Source organism: Camellia sinensis, chromosome 11 (assembly GCF_055761805.1).
Source record: "Camellia sinensis isolate YWXY chromosome 11, ASM5576180v1, whole genome shotgun sequence".
NCBI lineage: Eukaryota > Viridiplantae > Streptophyta > Magnoliopsida > Ericales > Theaceae > Camellia > Camellia sinensis.
The window spans coordinates 127,004,177-127,029,317 of record NC_138971.1 but is presented as its reverse complement, the minus strand read 5'-3'; the positions used below and the strand labels follow the sequence as shown (position 1 = coordinate 127,029,317).

The 25,141-nt window shown below is 41.2% G+C and overlaps 1 pseudogene across 1 annotated transcript; it reads right to left on the bottom strand.

Annotated features, from left to right (window-relative positions):
- LOC114280787 (putative E3 ubiquitin-protein ligase RZFP34) lies at positions 1–18,519 on the bottom strand (annotated as a pseudogene). Its single transcript, XR_014344605.1, has 12 exons — positions 18,159–18,519; positions 16,746–16,938; positions 16,571–16,661; positions 15,248–15,307; positions 15,070–15,102; positions 3,535–3,611; positions 3,193–3,236; positions 2,715–2,755; positions 2,524–2,606; positions 2,314–2,405; positions 1,329–1,441; positions 1–1,243 (listed from the first exon to the last, which is right to left on the bottom strand). The product of XR_014344605.1 is annotated as a putative E3 ubiquitin-protein ligase RZFP34 (transcript).
- Positions 18,520–25,141: the final 6,622 nt, after the last annotated feature.

The following is a 25,141-nucleotide window of genomic DNA, read 5'->3' as shown; positions in this document are numbered from 1 at the left end:
TTTTTGAAGTATGCTACCCATAGTATCTTTAAAATGCGGTGAAATACATCATCTTTTTATCCACAATCACAAGCTTGGGCTAACACATTTGAAGATGCCGAAGCATTCAAGGGCAGCAACGATACTATCAGAAGTTGTGTTGATCAAATGAATGGTTCACAAGCACAGATCTCCCTTGAATAGAAGATCATATGCAAACCAAGACCAGAGATCCCTCTATGGGACTACTTTCTCTAAAATGAATGCAAGGAAGAACATTGCTGTTTCAACCTTTGGCCAAAAGAGTTTGCTGTAACAAATTATGATTTTACTGCTGAAACCACTTCCCCCATAAGTAGAATGAAAACCCATGAAAACTAGGAAAAACGCTTTCTAAAGAGAATTCTAAAGAGAAGTAACATGCTAATGACAAGGAGAGAAGTCTGAAATTGATGCAAAAGGAAAAATGTCTCTCTAAAAGTGGTTGGGAAATAAAGGTATTTTGCTTGAGCACTGGCTGATATTGACAGAACATAGGGAAATGAAAGAAAATGGAAATCGATGATGCAAGAAAAGCAAGCATGTGAAAAGATGCAAGACCTCGATGCTCTCCAACTTCCATTGACGAGGGTGGAAAGGTTGGGTGAGGCCCCAAATGTTGGGTCAGGAGAGCCACAGATTGATGCAAACAAACACACACGAGAGAAACACAGAGTTTACGTGGTTCGGCAATAGCCTACGTCTACGGGCAGTGAAAATTTTATATATTTTGAAGAGATACAAATTCATTCAGTGTTTCCTCACCACTTTTTTCTTCTTCAATTCAATGTTGGTATATCAAAATACAATAACTTACCTATCTATTTATAGGCTTCTACTGAGGGTGAGATGCATAGGCGGTAACGGAAATTTCACCGTGTTTTGGACGCATTCTGGAGTTTACAGAGCTTCAATCCAAATTGAAATTTTCTACTTGCTTCTGGATCATTCAGGAGCTTCTGGTTCCTTCTTTAAATTAGAGAAGAGAAATCATTCTTCTTTTGTCTTTTTCTTTCTTCGTAGAGAAGTTTGAGCCAACTTTTCCGCACCAAAGTCAATTGCATGTTTTCTTGCGAGTGCAACCATATGTGTCAATCGCCAGCCATTCCATTTCACTTACCTCTTGCTTGGCGCGTGTTGTAAGGTTTGCAGTTGGGGCATTTCTGACCCAAGACATGAAACCGCACTTCTGATGTGGTTTCGCAATCATTGCATAAGATCCGAATTTGCAAGAAAATTGACATCAGTTATCTGTTAACAAACTCCATTGCAGAACAAAATGCAATACTAACATGCGAGAGAGAGAGAGACCATCTTGTTTTGGTAAGGTTCCGGCGTGGGTATAGCAGCAATCTCCATGCCATATCTCTCCCACACCTTTGACATATCACAGATTGACTTGAAGCAAAGAGGACATGCATACCTATACAATAATGCAGCAAATTAATACAAAGAATTTTCAAACCTCTCATTCTGTGTTTGGATCCGGGATTTGAGGGAAGGGGAAAGAGTAATAAAATTACTCTATTTCTTTGGTTGTAATGGAAAATCTAAGGGAAAATAAAATGGGAAGGAAACCAATAAGAAACAGGATACGTGTTCTAGAGCCCTCATTTTTTCAGTATTTTCCTTATCTGTGGGGAGAAGAAAAAGAAAGAGAGGAAAAGTTAGTCAGGTTAAAAAACAGAAAGACAGTCTCAAGCTCTCAATCACCAACGAGCCTTGATTGCTAGCAGTTGTTCATAAGTAGCTATCAACGGCGATCACGGGTGAGTTCTGAAGATCTATCTCTGCAAGAAACCTCAGATTAGCAACATCATTCGTCAAACCGTCTTGATTGGCTATCATCATTTGATTCCTTTGATAATCTTCAAATCACTGAAAACAGTTGAAGATCCACAACCTGAAAATTTTGTTTACATATTTGTGCCTCCCACTCCATATGCATTGTTTATGGTTTGGGAAAATGTGACCACTTGCAGTGGCTCACTATTGTTTCACAAACGTGTATTGATCATCATTTTGCTATTGTTTCCTCCAAAAGCTTTCATTGGTGGTTGGGGTTTGGGTTAGAGGCCTTAATTTCTGTTAAATCTGGTAGTCCCAAAAAGAGAAAAAAGAAACAAAAAAAATATTGGATTCTTCATTTCCTTCTCAATTTCACAGCTCAACCAAAAGAGGTGGAATTCGAATCTTTCATTTCCTTCTCTTTTTCTTTTTCTTTTCCTTTCCCCTTTCCCTCTATAAATCCAGAAGTGTTTGATAAACAAGAAATAGAATTCTTTGGATACTCACTGTAAATGTTCCTGCATCTCCTCGAAGCAGTTCTTGTGAATAGTATGCCCACAACGCAGGATGATTATATCAAGTCTCGACTCAAACAGATACTGCAGGGACCATTTTTTTTTTATTAGAATGTGTTTGTGGATATGCACCTAAAACATAAGCCACTAAAATCATCGCAGAAGAGAAAAAGCCCCAGAAAACTCGGGTAATGCGGCATACCTCAAAGAAAACTGGGCAGTCATGGTGCATTGCTCCTTCCACACCGGGATGACTATTGTTCAAAAACACTGAACTGCAGCATCCTGAATTGAATACCCAAAACATCTTTAGCACAAACAACAAAAATATAATATCCATTCATGTAGTCCAAACTCCTAAGATAGTGAAATGAAAAGACAATCATGACTTACGGCATTTACTGCAATGGAAGAAATTCTCCCGCCCACCAATTCTGCAACAAAAACACGTAGTTAAGATGTATGAGAAAATAATGCAAACTCTACAAAGACTTGTTCACATTAAAAACAAGCGAAGTGTACAGAGAAATATAAGGCCGCTTTGGTAAGTACAGTCTCGCACTCGCAATGATTCCTTTGTTAAGGAGACATTCTTGTCAAATTTGATGACTCACTTGACTTAATCTAATCTAATAATTATATATATTGATCACTGGCACATCATCAATTCAGTTCCTTCTAAAATGAGTACAGCTAATTTCAAAAGAAGTTGCAAGAGAGGTCCCTTGATACTTTGAATTATTCTCACCCTCGTGTTATATAGCATGACTAAGGAATTATTCTCCCTACAAGATATACTTCGATTCGACCATAAATAAAACCGACATGCTAAGTAGAAAGTATGTTACAGTGACAATAGGAATAATCATACCTGCATATACCACAGTCATCACAATGATATTGTTTCTTTGAAGTCTACAAAATAGCAAAATAGATGACGAGATCAGCATATATCTTAATACTCAAAAACGAAAACACCAAGCGCTTTGGGAATGAGCTAGCCTGTGTGAGCACATCAAAGCATTTGCTTAAATGTGTTTGGGTGTTCATCACTGTCATATTCCATTTTATCCTTTTTTCACACAAACTATTTAGGGGACCAATGACACTGCCAATCTGTCAGTTTCTTAGGTATGTTGCATCAGACTTTCCCCCACATGCTCCTTCTCTCACATAAAGAAAAGATTGATATGCATAAGAGAAAGAAACTCACATCATCGTCCCACAGTTGCATGTCTCACAGAAGTATCTTCCCATGCACACACCACAATTGATACAAGTTTGCCGAACCTGCTTGACACGAGTAAGCCCACAAAGGATATAGCCCACCATTTAGGACCCAATACATAACTCAAATATTAAGGCCCAACGCCGCTGGAGCTCAACATGGCATTAAGAACCAATAGCACCTAAACACGTGGCAAGAGAAGGACAAGTCACATAAGCAGACAAAGATCCTGCAAAGTTATTGCACTGCATATCAGCTATTAATGAAGGCCCTTACAGCATTTATTGCGATAAGCCCTTCCCGTTGAGACAAAACGGCCTCACCATGAACAAGGCAAGTTAGAGAATAGACTTTCGGCCATGACGACAGGTTGGAAGGGACAATGAAATGATTACCAGAGGATATAAGCAGAGGTGGAAAACAAGAAGAAGGTTAAGCTCTCTATCTCTAGTCTATCTCTACATTCCATCTCTCTTTCTAACTTGCTCGTCAGAGAGTTCGCTGGGCGACTCCCCGTTCCGTGTTGAACTCTTGTGTAGGTTCCACTGTGAGCTTGATACCTCGAACTCTGGTTTGGGAAACGTGGATCGGTTCGACCCGTTCCATCTGGAACATGCTGCATTATCAGTTGGCGTCGTCTGTGGGAATCCTTTTGCTCCGCGCGCCAATTGTGTTCATTGCCGTCGGAGACCTCTTCCCAATAACCCCTTCCTGCCACCCACCAAGGTGGATGGTCACAACTAGATCCATGGCTTCTCACCACAATGTTGCCGATCACCAAGCCGACCCTTCCAATCCAGACAACCCACCACAGTACTTCACCGAACTCACCAACAGCATTAACTGCTCGCCGAACAAAACCAAGGCCTAATTAATGCTCTACTCCAAAGAAATCTTCATATGCCCCCTCCACCACCTCCAGATATACCACCCAACCAAGAACGAGCCCGAGTCATCCCATCCAACAGCCCTACCCGCCCAACTTGGAGGGCTTGCAACCTTCTCCTCCAGACATGAACCCGCCTCCCCAGATCCCTCATCCGTCGGTCCAGGCACCCACCCCCGAGGGGGAGGCCAATAGTGTTCAGCCTCCTCTGCATTCCGGTGGTGACAACGTTCCTCTTTAGGATGCAGAACTCCGAGCCATGAAGCTCCAGCTCCAAGGAGTCATGCAGAACATGCAGAATAAATCATCCACCACAGGCAACTCACCTTTCATTGCCTCTATCAGGGACAAACCCTTACCTCCTAAATTCAAAATGCCCTCGCTTGACTCTTTCGACGGCATAACGGACCCGGTAGATCATTTGGAAACTTACAGGACCCTCATGATCCTCCATGCATTCCCTGACGAAATCATGTGTCGCGCCTTCCCTGTAACTCTAAAGGGGTCGGCGTGACTCTGGTTCAGTCAACTGCCAGCAGACTCTGTCTCCACCTTCCAACACCTAAGTGACTCCTTTCTCAGCCATTTCATTGGTGCCCAGCGCCAGCGGCGTCCGGCAACCCAACTCCTCAATATCCGTCAAACCGAGAGGGAGTCGCTGCGCAGCTTCGTCACCCGCTTCAACACCGAAGCCCTGCAAGTAGCAGAAAACGATGACAAGGTCATCCTCATGGCCTTCATGGCTGGTCTACGATCATCTGACTTTTTCTTCTCCTTCTCTAACAACCCCCCGACCTCCATGGCAACCCTATTTTCCAAAGCCCAAAAATATATGAAGGCAGAAGATTCCCTAGCCATCCGACAAGATCCTACAGCCAAAAACCCAACCCCCAGAAAGAAAAGAAAGGACTCCGAAAACAGAAACACCCAATACACTTATCCAACACCTCAGTATACCGACTGACCACCCCGAGTCGACCGGTCGGCGCCAGTCCGACCGCCCAGCCTGTTCGAATGATACACACCCCTCAATTCCCCCATGGAACAAGTCCTCAACCAGATCCAACGAGACTATCCCCTAAAATGGCCCCAACCGTCACGGTCTCCTTCCAATCGGCGAGACCAATCTAAATACTGCCGCTTTCATCAGGACCACAGCCATAATATCGAAGAGTGTGTTAACCTCAAAGACCAGGTCGAGGGTTTGATACATCAGGGATGTCTCAGTCGGTTCATAGCAGCTCGCCCTCAGAAAAGGCAAAGGACTGAACCTATCAGAAACAACCGCCGACGCACCCCTCCTCGACAACCTGCCCAACCTAACCAAGGTCATGATAGACCTCCGCAGCAACCACGGGCACAAAATAATCCTGCCCCCCTCTGTCGAAGAGGTTAGAGTTATTGCTGGCGGGCTCGCTTGTGGAGGACCATCCCGCTCAGCCTAGCGGGCAGAACTCAGAAAAATAAGGCATGGCTTAGATAAAGAAGTTGCCACACTGGACCGCCCTTCGAAACAGCCCAAGCAGTGGATGAAGCCCATCACCTTTACGGAAGTTGACTGCACAGGCATCCGTTACCCCCATGACGACCTCCTTGACATCTCTGCTCTCCTCTCTAACTACAAAGTCAGACGGGTTCTTGTCGACAACGGCAGTTCTTCAGACATCATCTTTCTCAATGCCTTTTGCCAGCTCAAGGTTAGGGAAGAAAGTCTGTTCCCTCTCCAAACCCCACTGGTAGGCTTTACCGGAGATCGCGTGACCTCCATCGGCTCCATCGATCTTCCCATCACAATCGGAGAATACCCACGGCAGACCACAAAGTTGCTCACCTTCCTCGTCATCGACTGTCCCTCTGCTTACAATATCATCCTCGGCTGTACCGCCCTAAATGCTTTCCAAGCTATCATATCCACTTTCCATCTTGCCATCAAATTCCTCACCGACCTTGGGTTCAGCATAGTGAGGGGCGAGCAAACAGTGGCCAGGGAATGTTACGTCGCTTCACTTAAAGAGGTCAAGCTAAAGGAGGCTATGATCATTGAAGGGCTCGACGTCAGGGATGAGGATAAGCTGGTCAGAGGGAAACCAGTGGAAGAGCTTGTCGAGGTCCCCATCGATCCCACCAACCCGAGAAAAACCATCAAGATCGGCAGCCAACTATCCTCTTAGGCCAAGGCCGACCTTACTGCCCTTCTGATTGAGCACAACGACGTATTTTCCTGGACCCACTCCGACATGCTGGGTATTGACCCCTCCTTCATTACTCATCGTCTCAGCATTGAGCCCCATTTTCGACCTTTTCGCCAAAAGCAGCACATCTTCCACCCGAACGCAATACCCTAATTGCTTCTGAAGTAGATAAACTCCTTGAGACACAGTTCATCAAACACGTGGACTACCCCAGATGGCTGTCAAATGTGGTCCTAGTCCGTAAAAACAATGGTAAGTGGCGACTCTATCTCAACTACTCTGATCTCAACCGAACATGCCCCAAAGATAGATATCCCCTTCCTTGCATAGATCTACTTGTCGATGCCACGGCTGGACATCAAATGCTCAGCTTCATGGATGCCTTCTCTGGGTACAACTAGATTCTGATGCACCCGTCTAACCCAGAACACACCTCCTTCATCACCGACCGGAGAACCTACCATTATCGTGTCATGCCATTTGGGTTAAAGAATGCCGGAGCCACTTATCAACGGCTGGTCAACGCCGTCTTTCATCATCAGATAGGCCGGAACATGAAAGTATATGTCGATAACATGCTAGTCAAGAACAAACTCTCCATTGATCATCTAGCCGACCTGCAAGAGACCTTCAGCACCCTACAAAAGTACCAAATGAAGCTCAACCCGAAGAAATGCGCATTCGGCGTAGGATCTGGGAAGTTCTTCGGTTTCATGGTAAGGCAACGGGGCATCGAAGCTAACCCCGAAAAAATCAAGGCCTTAATAGAAATGTAGTCACCCAGAACGGTTAAGGAAGTTCAGAGGCTTACTGGCAGAGTCGCCACCCTCAACCGTTTCATTTCCCGAGCAACGGACAAATGCCTCCCCTTTTTCAAAGTTCTTCGACAAACTTTTGAGTGGACGACCGAGTCTGAACAATTGAAGCAATGCTTGGCCAACCCTCTCTTAATCTCTCAGGCGCTCACAGGTGAGCCCCTTTTGCTCTATTTAACTGTCTCCAGCACTGCAGTCAGTGCGGCCCTCATCCGGGAGGATGGTTCAGTACAGCGTCCGATTTATTACATTAGCCAGGCTCTCAGAGGCGCAGAACAGAACTACCCACTACTAGAAAAAATGTCCTTGGCCTTGGTCACCACCTCAAGATGACTCTGTCCTTACTTCCAAACCCATTCCATAGTGGTCCTCACTGACTAACCCTTGAAGAAGATAATCCAACAACCAGAGCTGTCCGGCAGACTCATGCAATGGTCAGTCGAGCTCAGCCAATTTGACATCTCCTGCAGACCTCGAACGGTGTTCAAAGGGCAGGCAGTCGCCGATTTTATCTTGGAATTCACTAATCCCACTCTGACCATGGCCCCACCACCTCTACGACCCCAGACTGAGGCAGAAGACCCCCACTCTTGGACCCTCAACGTCGACGGATCATCCCGCAAAGAAGGCAGTGGGGCTGGTCTTATCCTCACCGCCCCCAAGGGTGGTTATTTTAAGTGTGCTCTCCATTTCTTGTTCGACGCAAGCAATAATGAGGCCGAATATAAGGCATTGATAGCAGGTCTCCGCCTAGCCAGAGACATTGGTGTTAGCCATATCCAAGTGTTCAGCGATTCCCAGCTCATTGTCGGACAAATTACCCGGGAATTCGATGCCATGGAAGACACAATGCGGGCTTACAGGGATATTGCACTCCCCCTTGCTCGCCTCTTCAACACTTTTCACATCAAGCACATCCCTCGGGTGGAAAACTCTAATGCAGATGAGATGGCTCAATTAGCTTCTGCAGACCAGTCAGACCTCAACCACGATGTCCGCCTCGAGTACCTGGCCCACCCTGCCATTTCACCAAACTAGCAGCAAGTCCACTTCCTCCAAAATGAACCTATTCCATGGGCGGCCGACATCTTTCTATTTCTGACAATAGGGGAACTTCCAGACGACAAACAGCAGGCCGCCAAAGTCAGGGCCCGATCGTCCAACTACATTCTCGTCAGCGGCCTCTTGTACAAACGTGGCTTTTCACGCCCATACCTGCGATCCCTCAATCCAGCTCAAGCGACCTACGTGATGATGGAAGTCGATGAGGGTATATGTGGTAATCATTCGGGTGCCAGGTCACTAGCCCACAAAACACTTCGCACTGGTTATTTCTGGCCTACTCTCAATCAAGATGCGGCTGACTTCATGCTTAAATGTGATAAGTGCCAACGTTTTGCCAACATCCCCTATGCTCCTCCTACAAAATTGATCACACTTTGCAGTCCTTACCCATTCGCCAAATGGGGGATCGACCTAGTCGGCCCATTGCCCACTGGCCGAGGCCAAACCAAGTTCACAATCGTTGCCATTGATTACTTCACTAAATGGGTAGAGGCGGAACCCCTTGCCACAATTACCGAGCGAAACACAACCAAATTCATCTGGCAGTCGATCGTGTGCCAATTTGGCATCCCTTAAGCCATCGTCTCCGACAATGGCAAACAATTCGACAATGCCAAGTTCAGGAAATTCTGTGCAGAACTTCAAATCCACACATGTTTCTCTTTCCCAGGTCATCCCCAAGCCAATGGCCAAGTTGAGGTTACCAACCATTCTCTTCTAAAGATCATCAAAACTAAGTTGGAAGCTGCTAAGGGACTTTGGGCTGAGGAATTACCGAACGCACTCTGGGCCTACCGCACTACCGCCCGAACCCCCACTGGGGAGACCCCCTTCCGCTTAATATACGACGCTGAGGCGGTCATCCCAGTGGAAATCGGTCTGCACCCGAATCCGAAACTAACTGAAAAGCTGCGTCGGTCAGACCTGGACTTGATTGAAGAGCTCCGAGAGACCACTGCCATCAGACGGGCCTCATATCAAAAAAAAATGAGAACACACTACAACCGCAAAGTCCGACTGAGGGAGTTCTCCGTTGGGGACCTTGTTTTGCGCGAAGCAACTCTTGCCACCAAAAATCCGGCTGAGGGCAAGCTGGCAGCCAAGTGGGAGAGACCTTACGTTGTTAAGGCCAGACCTCGTTCAAGTACTTACCGACTTCAGGACATGGAAGGCCGAGACCTCCCCCATCCATGGAACGCCGAGCACTTGAAGCGTTATTTTCAATAAAAGCTGTATTTTTTGTATTGATCAATTGTTATATGTTCTTTTTGACAATCTACGCACTTGGATGTTTTTGTCTTTCTCTCGCATGGTGTAAATTTATACTCAATGGGCTATGCTATAAGTGACAACACTCTTATATCTCAGTTATTTGCGTGGTATTTCAATAACACCTTGTTTGCAGCCTCAACCAGACTGAGTTACTTAAAGCCTCAACCCGACTGAGCACAGAGGGCTCAGCCAGACTGAGTTACTTAAAGCCTCAGCCTGACTGAGCACGGAAGGCTCAACCAGACTGAGTTACTTAAAGCCTCGGCCCGACTGAGCACGAGGGGCTCAATCTGACTGAGTTACTTAAAGCCTCAGCCTGACTGAGCACGGAAGGCTCAGCCAGACTAAGTTACTTAAAGCCTCAGCCCGACTGAGCACGGAGGGCTCGGCCAGATTGAGTTACTTAAAGCCTCGGCCCGACCGAGCATGAAGGGCTCAATTCGACTGAGTTAGTTAAAGCCTCAGCCAGCCTGAGCACAAAGAGCTCAGCCAGACTGAGTTAATTATCGCTCAAGCATTCTTACAACTTCATGTTTGTAGCATAGTTGCCATACTTGGTTCAATTCCAGGTCCATGCTGTTACGCCTCTTAATATTCTTTACATTTTTTAAATTTCATTTGCCAACCATTTAACATTTCAAGACTATCACATTTTGAGACCTTTTCACTCTTACACTTTTCCTAACACTCTGACCACGACTTAACACTTTTTAAGACCTTTACATTTCAATGTTCTCATTGCTAACATTCTTTGCATCATAATTTTCTCACAAGATAGATTGGCTCCCCACTTCTCAACCTTTACTACGATTTTTACACAAGCCTTATATGAGCAACAATTTTCATCCTTTGCAGAATCCACAACAAATAAAGACAATAGTAAAAAAAAAAAAAAAAAAAAAAAAAAAAAAAAAAAAAAAAAAACACAACTTATAATTTCATTTATTCAAAAACTTACACATAAGTTCATTATAGAAGTTACACGCCCAACAAAAAACAACAAACAAAACAGCACCAAAAATTTTATTTACAAACAAAGTGCAAAATTTTACATTCATCATTCATCCTCACTCGAAGCAAGGTCTTCTTCGTCAACACCTTCGTCTAAGAGGGTCTGGGCCACATCGTCTTCATCTATTCTAACAGTGTTGAAGTCCAAGTCTGGGAACAGTTCTTCTGCTTTGCGTTTAAACATTTTCCAGCCGCTGTCCCAGAACTCAGCCATCTCATGTTTGTAGAAGTCCGACCGCTGGAAGCTCTGGATCACTTATTCTTCACTCCTGCTCCTAGCAGTCACTCCCGACGGGCCAATCCCCCTAGACCCCTCTCTTGCCAAGTGGCTGGCGATCGCGGCATCGATAACCATCTGGAAGTCAGCAGACTCCTTGAACTGCTCTACTGCTACGACACATAAGTCGGGGTATGCTGCCCTCTCAGAGGCTAACTTGGTCTTTTCTTCCTCCAAAGCCTTCTCCAATCCCCCCTTCTCCTCCATTGACTTGGCCCGCTCGTCTGCCAACATCCTCTCCAGCTCAACGATCTTCAGATCCGCTTCTTTTTTTTTCTTTGATCGACTGAGCACGAAGATCTTTGTTGCAGGTCATGGCCTCATCCCACCGTTCGTTGGTGACGGTGCAGGCTTTTTGGGCCTCTTCCAGCTTCTTCTACTCGCCAACCAACTGGAACTCAAGCGACACCACCTTGTGGCGTTCCGTCTCCAACTCCAACTTGGTCGCGAGCAACTCAGCATGGGCACGGTTGGCAACATTCCTCTGCATCATCGCCAACACCTCTATTTTCTTCGCCTTCTGGGCCTCTTCCAGCCCTCAGGCATACACACTCCACGCGGCCTTTTTCCAGCCTACACTCTCCCTCTTCAAACTTTCAAGTTGGGCCTCTACCTCCTCCAACTTAGCCTTCAGTGGCCTCACTTTACCTCTTACAGCCACCGCCTTGTTCAGAAGGGCCCCTGCTATGGCGGTCGCCTCTATTTGGGCAAAGCACAACCCCCAAAGCACAACCCCCTTAGCAGCTCAGCCTCAGTGAAATTGGTCATCGAGCGCATGGCTGCATATTCCACTACTCCCAAGAGGCGATCTGCAGCTGTCCTGGCTGGGCCTCCTTCTCCATCCAGTCGCCCAGACACTGCTGGAGCGTGGTAGATGGCAGTCTGCAACTTGACCCCCTCTCCATCTCCTTGGGGCACAGGACCCCCCTTTGGTTACTATTTTGCCCCCTCCTCAAGGCCAGTCGACCTGCTTTCCACTTGCATCTCGGGGCCCATGGCACTCATGTGTTCTTTTTCCACTTGGGCTCCTTGACTTTCGTCCCCTTGTGCCTCTGGGATAACCACCCCCTCTAGAGTAACCTCCACCCCCCCTTCTCCTGCCTTCTCCGTCATGGGGCTGTCCTCACTACTAGCCCTCATCTTCTTCAAAGCGGGCGCATCTTGTGCCCCCCCAGTGGCGATTCTTTTTTTCTTCAACTTCCCCAGCCCTGCCTCCACCTCTCGTCTGCCCCTCTCCTTCAGAGGGTCTACGGGTTGTGGCAAGGGGGCAAACTCAGTCAGGTTCTTGTCCCCCAAAGGTTTAGGACGAGATCGGATCCTCTCCTTCAGCACCAACTTCGGAGCAGGCCCTAGTTGTGTCTCCTTATATTTGTTCGCTCGGGCAAACAATCTCTTTTCCTCCTCCTCCTCCTCTTCCGCTTTCCATTGCCTCTCCAACTCCTCCCTTGCCGGATCCTTCCCCAACGGTTGCGGCCCCAAGTTCAGGGCAAACAACGTTGACGGAAGGACCAGCTCATCACACCTTACTCCCTTCTCCTCCCTCCATTCCCTCACCTTCTTCACTCGGTCTTCGGCCACCTCGTCCAACTTGGGCTCGACCGATTTGGCGGGAACCTTCCACGTTGTCTAAACTCCTTTTTTCACTACTCGCAGACACAAAAAACCATCTCGACCTCCATCCCTTCACCGAATATGGAAGACCCACTACCAGAGCTCGCCCCGCCACCGCTTGCAGAGTCACCCAGGTCTCCTGCTGACCGGAGGCCTTGTAGCAGGAGAAGAACTCCTCTACTGTCATTGTCGTTCCTCGGTTGCTTGCTACCAGGAACTCGCACACGCCATCAGTATTTTCCAAGCGTTCGGCATCAACTGCCCTGGCGCCACTTCCAGCTTATTCAGCACGTCCACCACAACCTGAGGGAGGGGTAGCCTTAACCCTCCTCGCAATGCTTCTTCGTAGAGGCTGAATTCATCTGGCCGCACATCTGACGCCCTCTCCTTGGATGTGGGCAGCCTCAGCCTTACCTCCGCGGGAATTTGGTACTTCCTCCTTATTCCCTCCAACTCCTCGGCAGTAAGTACGGATCTATCCGGTTTGGTGTGCCAGTGGTCCGGCTTCACCTGACTAATAGGTCTCGCGGCTACAATCAATGTCCTGGGATGAGCTCGCATCGCCTGACTCGCTACTTCCCCTTTCCTTCGCTCCGTACGATATTGTTCTACCAAATCCACCGTATCATCGTCGCTTAACGGATCAACCCTTGCGGTTGCTACTTCCTCTTGAGCCATTTCTCTTGTGTGTCTACAAATGACTTCGGACGCGGGCACAAGAAAGTTCACAAAATGTTGCAGAGGTGTGTCACTGGAAACAAACGAGTTTACTTCTGGAACGTTTTGGTTTTTTGAGAACAGATAGGTGAAACGGATAATACCAAAAGCCCAAGGCTTGCCTATATTTCAAGGGTCACAATTAATTTTCGCCAGTTTGAAAATTTTCAAAAATCTGCCAAAGCTGTCTTTTCAACACCATATATCACCTATCACTTCATTTCTTACTCAATGCCTAACCTTTCCCATCACGGGAGTTCGCCACGTGTACGACCACGATCCACTGCCCCTTTTCCCTTTCCCGTTTATTCCACTTCACTTCACCACGTGCCCCGCCGCACCTCGAGCCCCGCGCACCACTACTCCCCCTTCGTAGTCGGTCCTCCTCATGGTCGGTTCCACCACTCGGTACCCTTCACGGTCGGCCCTCCTCATGGTCGGTCCCACTACTCAGTCACCCTTTGCGGTAAGCCCTCCCCATGGTCAGTTCCGCCACTCAGTCACCCTTCGCGGTCGACCCTCCTCATGGTCGGTCCCACCACTCAGTCACCCTTCACGGTCGGCCCCCCTCATGGTCGATCCCTCCTCTCGGTCATCCTTCATAACCGACCTTCCTCACAGTCGGTCCCTCCACCCGGTCGCCCATCGCGGCCACCTCTCGATCGGCCTTCACCTCGATAGTCTCTCACAACTGTTGTTTCCTTCATTATTCCCTTCGTTGGACTAAAGCTGCACTCGGGAATGGGGGACTACTGACACGGGTAAGCCCACAATGGATATAGCCCACCGTTTAGGGCCCAATACATAACTCAAATATTAAGGCCCATCGCTGCTGGAGCTCAACATGGCATTAAGAACCAATAGCACCTAAACACGTAGCAAGAGAAGGACAAGCCACATAAGCAGACAAAGATCCTGCAAAGTTATTGCACTGCACATCAGCCATTAATGAAGGCCCTTACAGTATATATTGCGATAAGCCCTCCCCGTCGAGACAGAACGGCCTCACCATGCACAAGGCAAGGTAGAGTATAGACTTTCGGCCATGATGACAGGTCGAAAGGGACAATGAAATGATTACTAGAGGATATAAACAGAGGTGGAAGACAAGAAGAAGGTTAAGCTCTCTATCTCTAGTCTATCTCTATATTCCATCTCTCTTTCTAACTTGCTCGTCAGAGGGTTCGCTGGGGGACTCCCCATTCCCCTTTGAACTCTTATGCAGGTTCCACTGTGGGCTAGATACCTCGGACTCTGGTTTGGGAAGCGTGGATCAGTCCGACCCGTTCCATCTGGAACACGATGCATTATCAGCTTATAGCAGAAGCCACAACAAAACACAAGACAGTCAGATTTGCATTTATGTTAATTGCAAACATAAAGTAAAATATATCAGAAAATGACGAATAGACTTCAATAATTGGCCAATACAGTTTTCTTCTTCTTCTTCTTCTTTTTCTTTTTTTTTTCCTTCAAATTTTAACGAGTATCAAGATATTCAGTTTTCTTTTCTTTTCTTAGTTTTTGTTTGTAGGCAGATGAAGGGAAAAAAAGAGTATGTAATAAAAAACCAATGAACATAGAGGTCTAATATGTTCCTAGTTTAGAAGTCTGGTTCCAATTTTATCCTTTGTGACAAGGACAAGATGCAACAAGATCCCAATCATGACTTACCTCTTGTTCAGTGCCACAGAGAAAACAAATGACCTGAAAAGAAACCATAAAATGTCTATGATTGACCAGGCTCCTCCAAAACTACAAAAGAAATTGAGAGGAACCAGCTACAAAGATAGAGAAATTGTCAGAGGCAAAAGGGAAGGATAACACATTGGGGATATGTGCGAGGGTCCACCTGTTGTATTTGATGGCGTGGAATGGCATGTTTATGCTTTGGATCAACATCGATAGTGTTCTGCAAGCCAATATATAAATATGTCAATAGAATCCAAAAATATTCTCAAGTGACCTATATCAAGGCAACACCAAGAAACTATGTAATAACACAATGTTTTGATCCAATTAGATCTACACCATTGTACAGAGGCCCACTTTCAGTCGTCGAAAGTTAGAAAAAAAACCCCACAGCCATTCTAGACGCAATTATCTCTAGTTCTATGGTTGTATCTACTCTTTCTGAGATCCTCATCCAAAATTGATTCGTTAAAGAAAATGTGTCAAGGATCTGGCTAAGGGCTTCAAACATCAAAGAGACAAAAGTTCCTCAGCCATCACATCTGATAGTGTCAAAAAGTGACATAGGCTAACTAATAGTGTTTTTCTTAGCCTTATGAAATAAATATCAAGGGGAAAAACCAAGCAATCTATCCAAAAAAATTTCTCACCAATGTACATAGGTTAAGAAAAATACCTGTTAATGGTAGAAAGGGGAGGGGTAAATGATCCACTTGCCAATGCATGCTATGCAACATACAAGAAAAACTCTTATTTCCATATCAAGATAATCAATGACTTCTACTATATTAAGAATTAGTCTTTTTTGCCATCAGACATGACTAAAGTAACAAATACTAACCCAAGGGGTTGTGGCATTGTGGTAAGGCCTTGGGGTTTAAGCCCCAAGGTCACAAGTTCAATTCCCCTCTTGGGCCAATCTCCTGGACGAAGCACTGTTGGTTAGGAGGTTGGACCTCAAGGACGCCTAATCAGCTACTTGGTGTGGGTTTAATGCTCCCCCGCTGTACGAGTCCTGATTTAATCGAAGCTTGCCTTGGGAGGTTGGGACAAGCTTTCAGGTTATAGTCTCTTACTCGAAACGGACAACAGGACACCCTGGTGATCTCCTTATGGGGCGCTGCCTTGGACCTGCGGGAGGGTGGAAGGATTTTCCCAAAAAAAAAAAAAAGTAACAGATACTTGCTATATCTAAATGTATATCAGCATCCTGTCAAACTTGGATAGTGGAACCAAAGTCGCATGACTACCAAATATCTTATTCAGTTTTTCAAACCTCCATATGACTACTCATAATTCGTACTTTATAAAGAACAAATCTTCCATTAAAATATTCGGACATAAAAATTACTCTCCAATATCCATAAAAGATAAGTTGCTTAAATGTGTATATGGTATAAAGCAAGTCATTGTTAATTATCTTCGACAGTAACCGAAAAGCATACAAATGAACAAAACAAAATATAAATGCATTCATATAAACCAACCTTGCGTCATTATGGCAATGACGACAATGAAAAACTTCATTGCAACATGGGGCTCTAATACGGCATCTTTGTCGGTAATGAGAACACCTGTCAAAGGAAGCACCTAATATTACCAAAGAAATCATGAGGAACTTGTACTATAGATGAGAAGAAAATAGTCACAAATCATACCCATGCTGCATGTATCCTTTATCCAGTAATTTTGTGCCCGTGATTTTTGTATCAAATGATGGTCCTTCACCTAGTATGCACTCTTCACTAGATTGTTGAGAGTGTAAATCAGCTGTCTCCATGTTGTGTTCCTCACTGATCATTTGTTGGAGGTTCTCGGACTTTAGTGCCTCAGAACGATCAACATATGTGCCTGTTAGAATAGGAAACAAGTTAGAATAGGAAATAAGTGATTGTATTTTCTTCTTATTTATTCCATTGATTGGTGTAATGGGTTGGCCCATATATTATGCCTTATGGCACTCCTGTAATTACTTAGTATTATTAATATAAAAGAGAATGAAGTCTAACTCATTCCCTAACTCTTTCTCTTCTCTAAACCTGTATGGTATCAGAGCCATGCCCTAGCCACATCTCCTTCTCTATTACCCATCACTACAGGTGATCTCCTTTCTCTTATAGACCAGACGATAGTCCCAAACAGGTCTCCCAACCTCTACTCGGGGCTTTCCGTCCATTCTCTCCCTTCGACAACTATCACCCAAGTTTCTCTCTCCCTTGGTAGGCCTTTCCAGCCACTACCAAGGGTTCCCAGGGGGCCGACCATCCTTCTTGCTGGTCTGATCGAAGTCGTCTGGCCCTCTAGGGTCGCCTGGACTGGTCGCTACTCTTCGTAGTCTCACCTAGGGTGGTTGATGCTCTTCGAAGTCCTCTGGAGATGTAATACGTCTCTTACGTAGTCTTCTGGTAATGTTATACACAATCACCTGATGTTATAAATAGTTATAAACAGTACCGAAGCACACCAAAAAAAAAAAAAAAACTCTGGTAATGTAAAAACAGTCCAGAAACAAAACCACACTGGATTCTCCCTCTTGTATGCTTTTATAGTTTTACTGTTATGCTTGTTACTCTACTCTCATCTTCTGGGTTTGTAATTGGCATCGTGTTTGAGGAATAATTAGTGGAGTCTCCATGACAGATTTGACCAGTGAATCTACTACCTCTCAACCATCTCAGGATGAGAGTTCTATTATCTCTTCCACTATGACTGATGACCTCCACACTGGCTTTAGAATCACTACCTCTCTATTTAATGGTCAGAATTACTTAGCGTGGTCGCAGAGTCTAACTATTTTCTTAAAGAGCAAGGGGAAGATGAGATATGTTGATGGGCGGGTTTAGGCACCTAATATCACCGACCCTCATTATGACCAGTGGGAGATCACCAATTCTCTGATTATGGGCTGGTTGATCCATTCTATGGTTCCGAAGATTGGACACTACCCAGGATATTTGGGAGGTCATAGCAACTACTTACTCCAGAAAAGGGAACTTCTCACAGGCTTTCGAGTTACGTCGCTCCATTAAAAGGTCGGTACAAGGTGAGCAGACTATCCTTTAGTAGTTTACCTTCCTTAGCAATTGGTGGAAGCGTCTTGATCACCTTAAGGATTACAAGCCTGTCTGTCCCGCTGATTCTACTGGTTACCAGAAGTTTATGGCGCAAGAATAGGTCTTCAAGTTCTTGGAAGGCCGAAATGTGGAGTATGATCCGGTTCGGAGCAGAATACTTGGCATGGATGTGCTTCCTTCTCTTCAAGAAGCCTTTGTTTTTGTGCAGAATGAGAAGAGTCACCGTTCTGCGATGCTTCCTTCTATTACTACTACTCGCTCGGCCTTGGTTTTTGCACACTCTCACGATGGCAACCGTGTGACTCGTGGTTCTCGTCCTTCCTCTTAAAAAGATAATCTTTACTGTGACTACTGTCATCGACCTCACCACACATGCGAGACTTGTTGAAAGTTGCATGGCACTTCCTCTGGTGGCAGAAGTGACAGTCTTGGTCCTCGAGGGGGTTGGTTTGGTACTCGACACCGCGGGGCCAATACACGAGCCCATCTTTCAGACACTATTGAGTTACTATCTTCATCTCCAGTTGTCTCATCCACTATTGATGTCTCAGGGTTATTTGTCTCAGATTTTGAGATTGCTCTTCACCACTTGCTAAACCGTCGAGCCTCCACTTCTGTTACAGGTGCACCTTCTTCTCTCTTTGCCAATTCAAATAACTTGACTTTCTCCCCATATGCATTGCTATCTCATATGACTGTTCCATAGATTATTGATTCTGGGGGTTCCGACCATATGCTTGGCTTTTCTAATTTATTTTCAAAGTATAACCCCTCCTCAGGTCAAGAAAAAGTGCGTATTGCTGATGGTACCATTTCGTCTGTGTCAAGGAAAATTTTAATTCATGCCACCTCTTCCCTTCCTTTTTCTTTTGTCCTCTATGTTCCCAATTTCAATATTAATATTTTATCTTTGAGTCGTATTACTAGTGACTTAAATTGTAGCTAACATTTTTTTTTTAATCATTGTCTTTTTCAGAACCTTATCACGAGGAAGAGGATTGACAGTGGTAGAAAGAAACATGGGCTCTACATTCTGGATCAGACAGACAAGCTGCCTGATTCATCTATTCAGTTACCTTCCACCAAGGAAGACATTTGGTTGTGGCACCGTCGCTTAGGACATCCCTCTTTTTTATTACTTAAGCATTTATTTCTTTCTGTTTTTGAGAAAAATAATGTGTTAGATTTTCAATGTGAGTCTTGTCAACTTGGAAAACAACACAGAGTCTCTTTTGCTCCTTCTATTAATAAAAGTTTAGTTTCATTTTCTTTGATTCATTCTGATATATGGGGTCCATCCCGTTTTGTGTCTTTAACCGGTCAAAAATGGTTTGTTATTTTCATAGATGACTGTTCCAAGGCCACTTGGGTCCATATGATGAAAGATAAAAGTGAGGTATTTTCTGTGTTTCAAAACTTCCATAAAATGGTTTGTACTCAATTTGGGGCAGTTGTCAAAATTCTATGTTCTGATAATGGGGGGTAATATAATGACTCTGATCTTGCCACTTATTTCGCCACTCATGGCATTATTTGCCAGGCTTCATGCACTAATACCCCTCAACAAAATGGTGTTGCTGAACACAAAAATCGTCATCTTCTTGATGTCGCCCGTTGTCTATCCTTTGAGGTGTGGTTCCTCGATCCTATTAGGGGAAAACAGTTCTCACTGCCGCTTATTTGATTAATCGTCTTCCTACCCAAGTCTTTCAAAAACAAACACCTCTTCAAGTTTTGTTTGGGTAGTTTCAAGATCTTTACAAAACATAAAATTATAAAATTTATTTGTAATTAAAAAAAAAATTCATTGAAACAAATAGAACATAGGTAGAGTATTATTTATTTATTTTATGTGTTTGATCGGAATGTTACTTTGTTTTATTGATAGCCTTTTTGTACTAGGGCTAAGAAAACAATCAACTAACTCGTCCAATCCATCCAATCTAACTCAACTCAACTTCAAAGGTTTCGATGCAACAGGCAGATAAATGTGAGTCTAGTAATTTAAAAAAAGTTGAGTTTCTATCAGGTAATAGATATACAAACTTCAATCCATGAAACTCAACCTGACCACATGGAATTAGGAATTCTTCATAAAAAAAAAAAAAAAAAATTGATATATGTACATGTTATTTATTTATTATATTAGAATGAGATGAGATGTTCTTAACTCGAACTGTATTTGGCCAGATGGCAGATGACATGCGATCTACTCAAACTCGACTCACGAACACTTCTAATTTCGACATAGATAAATTGATAATGCCACTTTCTATCTACATGTCTAACGAATTATTGATGAAAATAAAGTTAAATGTTATATGAATTAAAATATTAAAAAAAACTCAATATAATTAAGTCAAAATTATAGAGGTTAATGTATTTTCTCCCACCCTCAAGGAAAATTAGTATAATTTATGAAAAACAATAAAAACAAAAAGTTAGCAATGGGTTGGATATACAAATTCATAAGGAATTTTTCACAATCTTGGAAATGAGTTAAAAGCCCAACCCAATGCAATTCTTGCCCCTGAAGAAACTCTTGAGATGTGTATAGGTGTGATGGCCAAACGGCCCATAATTATACAGACAGTGGTAAAATGATTTTTTTTATTATTATTAATTTTTAAAAATGGTCCCCCCTCCCAAAAAAAAAAAAATAAATAAATAAATAAACAAACCTGTTTGACATAGTTTCTTACAAATTAAAAGTTGATAATTAAAAATTAAAAGATAAAATACCTCTATCTCAACAATGATAATTTTTTTTTATTTAATTAAGTTATGTCTGTCTAATGAAATATAAACAGAAATGTACCATAGACACAAGCATGGATTTAAGTAACACACAAGCAACTTTAATAATTGGACGAATTACACTAATTGTTTCTTTAATTTGAGGATCGTATCATTTTGATTTTTGACTTTTTAATTATGACATATTTGATCCTGAATTTTGAATCTTATTTTAAATAAGGACAATTGAAGATTTTATTTCTCAATTTCAATGGCAAAGTGGTCAATTTGATAAAATATAAACTAATTTGACAAAAATAAATGTCAAAAAAATATTTTCAAATTTTTAAAAATTATTTTAACCACCAAAAATAAAATTATGTAAAATTAATAAATCTTTTACGCATTTATTTATTTTATCAAATTAATTTTTATTATGTGTTTGGATGATGATCATATAATGTGTGGTTGTCTTAGGCTTTTAATGTGTAATCAATATATTTAATATATGAAATGTTTTTAGTTTGGATTTTTTGATTTAATGGATTGATTTAATAAATACATCAAAATTGTCAGCAATTTTGGAAAAATAGAAACTAATTTAATGAAAATAAAAACAATCATCCATTACATGATCATCATTCAAATACATAATAAAAAATTAATTTAGTAAAAAAAATAAATGTGTAAAAGATTTATCAATTTTACATAATTTTATCTTTGGTGGGTAGAAATAATTTTTAAAAATTCAAAAATATTTTTTTGATATTTATTTTTGTCAAATTAGTTTATATTTTATCAAATTGACGACTTTGTCCTTGAAATTGAGTAATGGTATCTTCAATTGTCCTTATTTAAAATAAGATTCAAATTTCAGAATCAAATATATCACAACTGAAAAATTAAGGATTAAAATGATACAAATCTCAAATTATAGGAACCGTTCGTGTAATTTGTCCTTAATAATTTGAATCAAACGGACCCCTACCCGGCAAAAAAAAAAAAAGGAGACCAAGGAAAAGGAATAAAAAGAAGAAATAGCAAATCAGTTAAAATAAGTGAAAGTAATTGCAAAAAAACATCTATCTATCTATCTATACTAAAATAAAGTGAACACCTCTTATGATATCCTGAAACTTTGTTTCTTATGCTGCCACGTGTGCATTTTTTTAATTTAAAATTTTTTTAAAAAAAATTAGATTGATAAGTGGAGAGGATTTGAACTTTAGACTTATATCAAATGAATAACACTTTTACCACTTGACTAACACACAATATATAATAAATTTTTTATTTTATTTTTATTTATTTGAATAGCACACGCATCGCATGTACCAACCGTTAATAGAGATACAAGGCAAGTCTCTGCTCCAGTGCAACTAAAGGAAAGCCATAGAGTACAAAATCACTTGCACCGCTATATTTTTTATAATTGTTTTCACTTCTTCCACTCATTTACAATTTTTCCAAATATGTTGTAAAAACAGTTAAATATTATTTTATAGATCAATAAGCTTAGGAATACAGTCACTAAATACAGAATGTAACACATGTCTCACATGGAGTGAGTTCCATGTGTAAGCCCTTACACCATGTGGACCCTACTTCAAGTGAGACATATATTTCATTATGTGTTTGGTAGTTATACCTCTAGCAGTACTCTTTATAAATAGTAACACCTCATATAGTAAGGAAGACAGTGAATTTATTGAAAAAAAAAGGGGTAAAAAAAACATATTAGAAGTATTGTTTCAAAGAGATAGAACTCCATGCAATGGAACTCCTTTCAAACTTTATTTTTGTAGGAATTTGACACATTGAGGTCATGTTTGGAGGGACATGGCATTGACATTGAATTAATAATTCAATTAATGAATAATTTAATATTTGGTTAAGAAAAATTTAAACTGTCTTCATTATGCCAAGTCAATCCAAATATAAAATAAGATATACCATATAAATAAATTAATAATTCTAGCATTAATAGTCCTAAAGTATTAATCTCGGCTAATTTAATCTGTCTAAACAAATATAATACAAGTCCTTTTGCTTTATGTGATTCTTATACTTATAGTTTGGAATAAAAATCCGAAATGTTTTCTCTCTTACAAAGTGGCCATTTTCAGAGGCCTAAAGCAGATGACATGTTTAAGGAAAATGAGTGAGAGCACTAATTAGTGCTATTATTAATGATATGGTAGTGGGTCCTATCATGAATGATTTGATATTTTGGTCTTGATGTTATATTTTTTTTCTTTTTTTATTGAGTGCTATGTCATTAGTGATCTTTTTAGATCTCCAAAATTAGCGATTTCTACCATTGTTGCATGTTTAATTCCCTCATATCTCAACACAAAGTTAATTTTACCACTTTTATCAATCACTATACCTTTAAATAAGTTATCATCGATGTGATGCGACTCTCGAAGGAAAAAAAAGATTCCCAAGAACACTTGTCTTTCATCACCGAGTGTTTTAAAGTTCCAAATGCCAAAAAAAAGGCACCTACTCAACTAGAAAAAGATTCCCAACAACATTTGGGTAGCGATTGTAAATGTTTATGTTTTTAATTTATATTTATAAAAATTTTATAAATTAATTTTTTTTTGTTTTTAAAAAAAATATAAATTACAAATTCGTTTAGTTTGAACAAAATATTTGAAAATTTTTAAAAATATAAACTAAAAAATATGTTTGTTCAAACCTAAAATATTTATATTTATTATTTATTATTTATGACAATAAGATCATACACATTATAATTTAAAAAAATTAATTGAAAAAAAAATTGTTAATCAAAATTTTAAATTTCTGTTTAAAAACTAACATAAACTCATTTTTTGAGTTTACGTTTTTTTCTCAAATTTATAAACTGAGACAACTATTTATAAACCAAAAAAAATGTTAAACAATTTTTTATGATAATTTTTAAAATTTTTATAAATATAAACTTAAAACGAAATAGTTAACAGGGATTGGCTTTCATCACCAGTGTTCTAAAGTCCTAAATGTAAAAAATGCACATAGTCGACGAGTAAATATTTCTTCTTTTGTACGAAATATAGGCCAGTTTGGCAACATATTATTTTAAATAAAAATAAAAAAAATACTAAAAAAATAAAAAGTCAATAAATTATACAAAAAATTCAAAGATTTTTTTTTTTTATCTTAACTTCTTTTTTTTTTTGTAAAAAAATCAAAAAAGTCATCCTAAGGCCTTGTTTGGGAACAGGTTTTTTTTTAGTAACTTTTTGATTTTTTGACTAAAATATGACGTAAAAAAACTAGTATGTTTGGGATGAATTTTTAGTTTTTTACGAAAAGATATGTAAAAAGTAGAGAAAAAATAGAATCTTTGACTTTTTGGTATAAATTGTTTGTTTTTTAATTTTTTTAGTGACTTTTTTACTTTTAAACTAAAGAGTGACGTTATTAAGGGATTGTTTGGGATGACCTAAATAAGTGTACTTTTTGTCTTTTTAAGAAAAGATATGTAAAAAAGTAAAGATGTGATGTGATAAAAAAAAGATAAAAAGATGAATTATTTTCAACTTTTCAAACTTGACCTAAACAAAGCCTAAATATACTAAATTTTTTATTTTTTATTTTAATAAAAAAATTATTAAAATAACCTATTTTCAAAATCGTATAATCAAACACTATTCTTTCTGATGATAGTGGGATTCAAAAATATATAAAACCAACTTTATGGGATTCAAAAATATATAAAACCCACTATGTGAGAGGATAAGGTTCGGTTCTTACTTTCACACTCAGCATTTATTTTTAGGAGTTTTCTTAAGTGTGCAAGTGCACACCATGTGCCACTTACACAAAAAGTGTAAGTGTAAGGTGTAAGTATAAGTATAAGGTGTAAGTGTAAGGTGTAAGTGTAAGGTGTAAGGTGTAAGTGGGTTGCACATGGTGTGCAACCTCAAAAAAGGTGTAAGTGTAAGGTTTAATTTTTTACAAAAGGTGTAAGTGTAAGGTGTAAGTGTAAGGTATAAGGTGTAAGGTGTAAGTTGCACACCATAACCAAACCCTTATTTTTATAATCTTACTGATTGAAAGTGAATCATACTAAAATATAAGTGTCGGTGGAAATATCAAAAAAAATATATTTTATTGATAAATAATATTAAAAAAAAAAAGATACAAATAGATCAGGTTGATGTACGGATATCTTATTTTTTTTAAGGAAATCAAGCCCACTGCGGTAGGAAGAACCCAAAAGGATACAACAG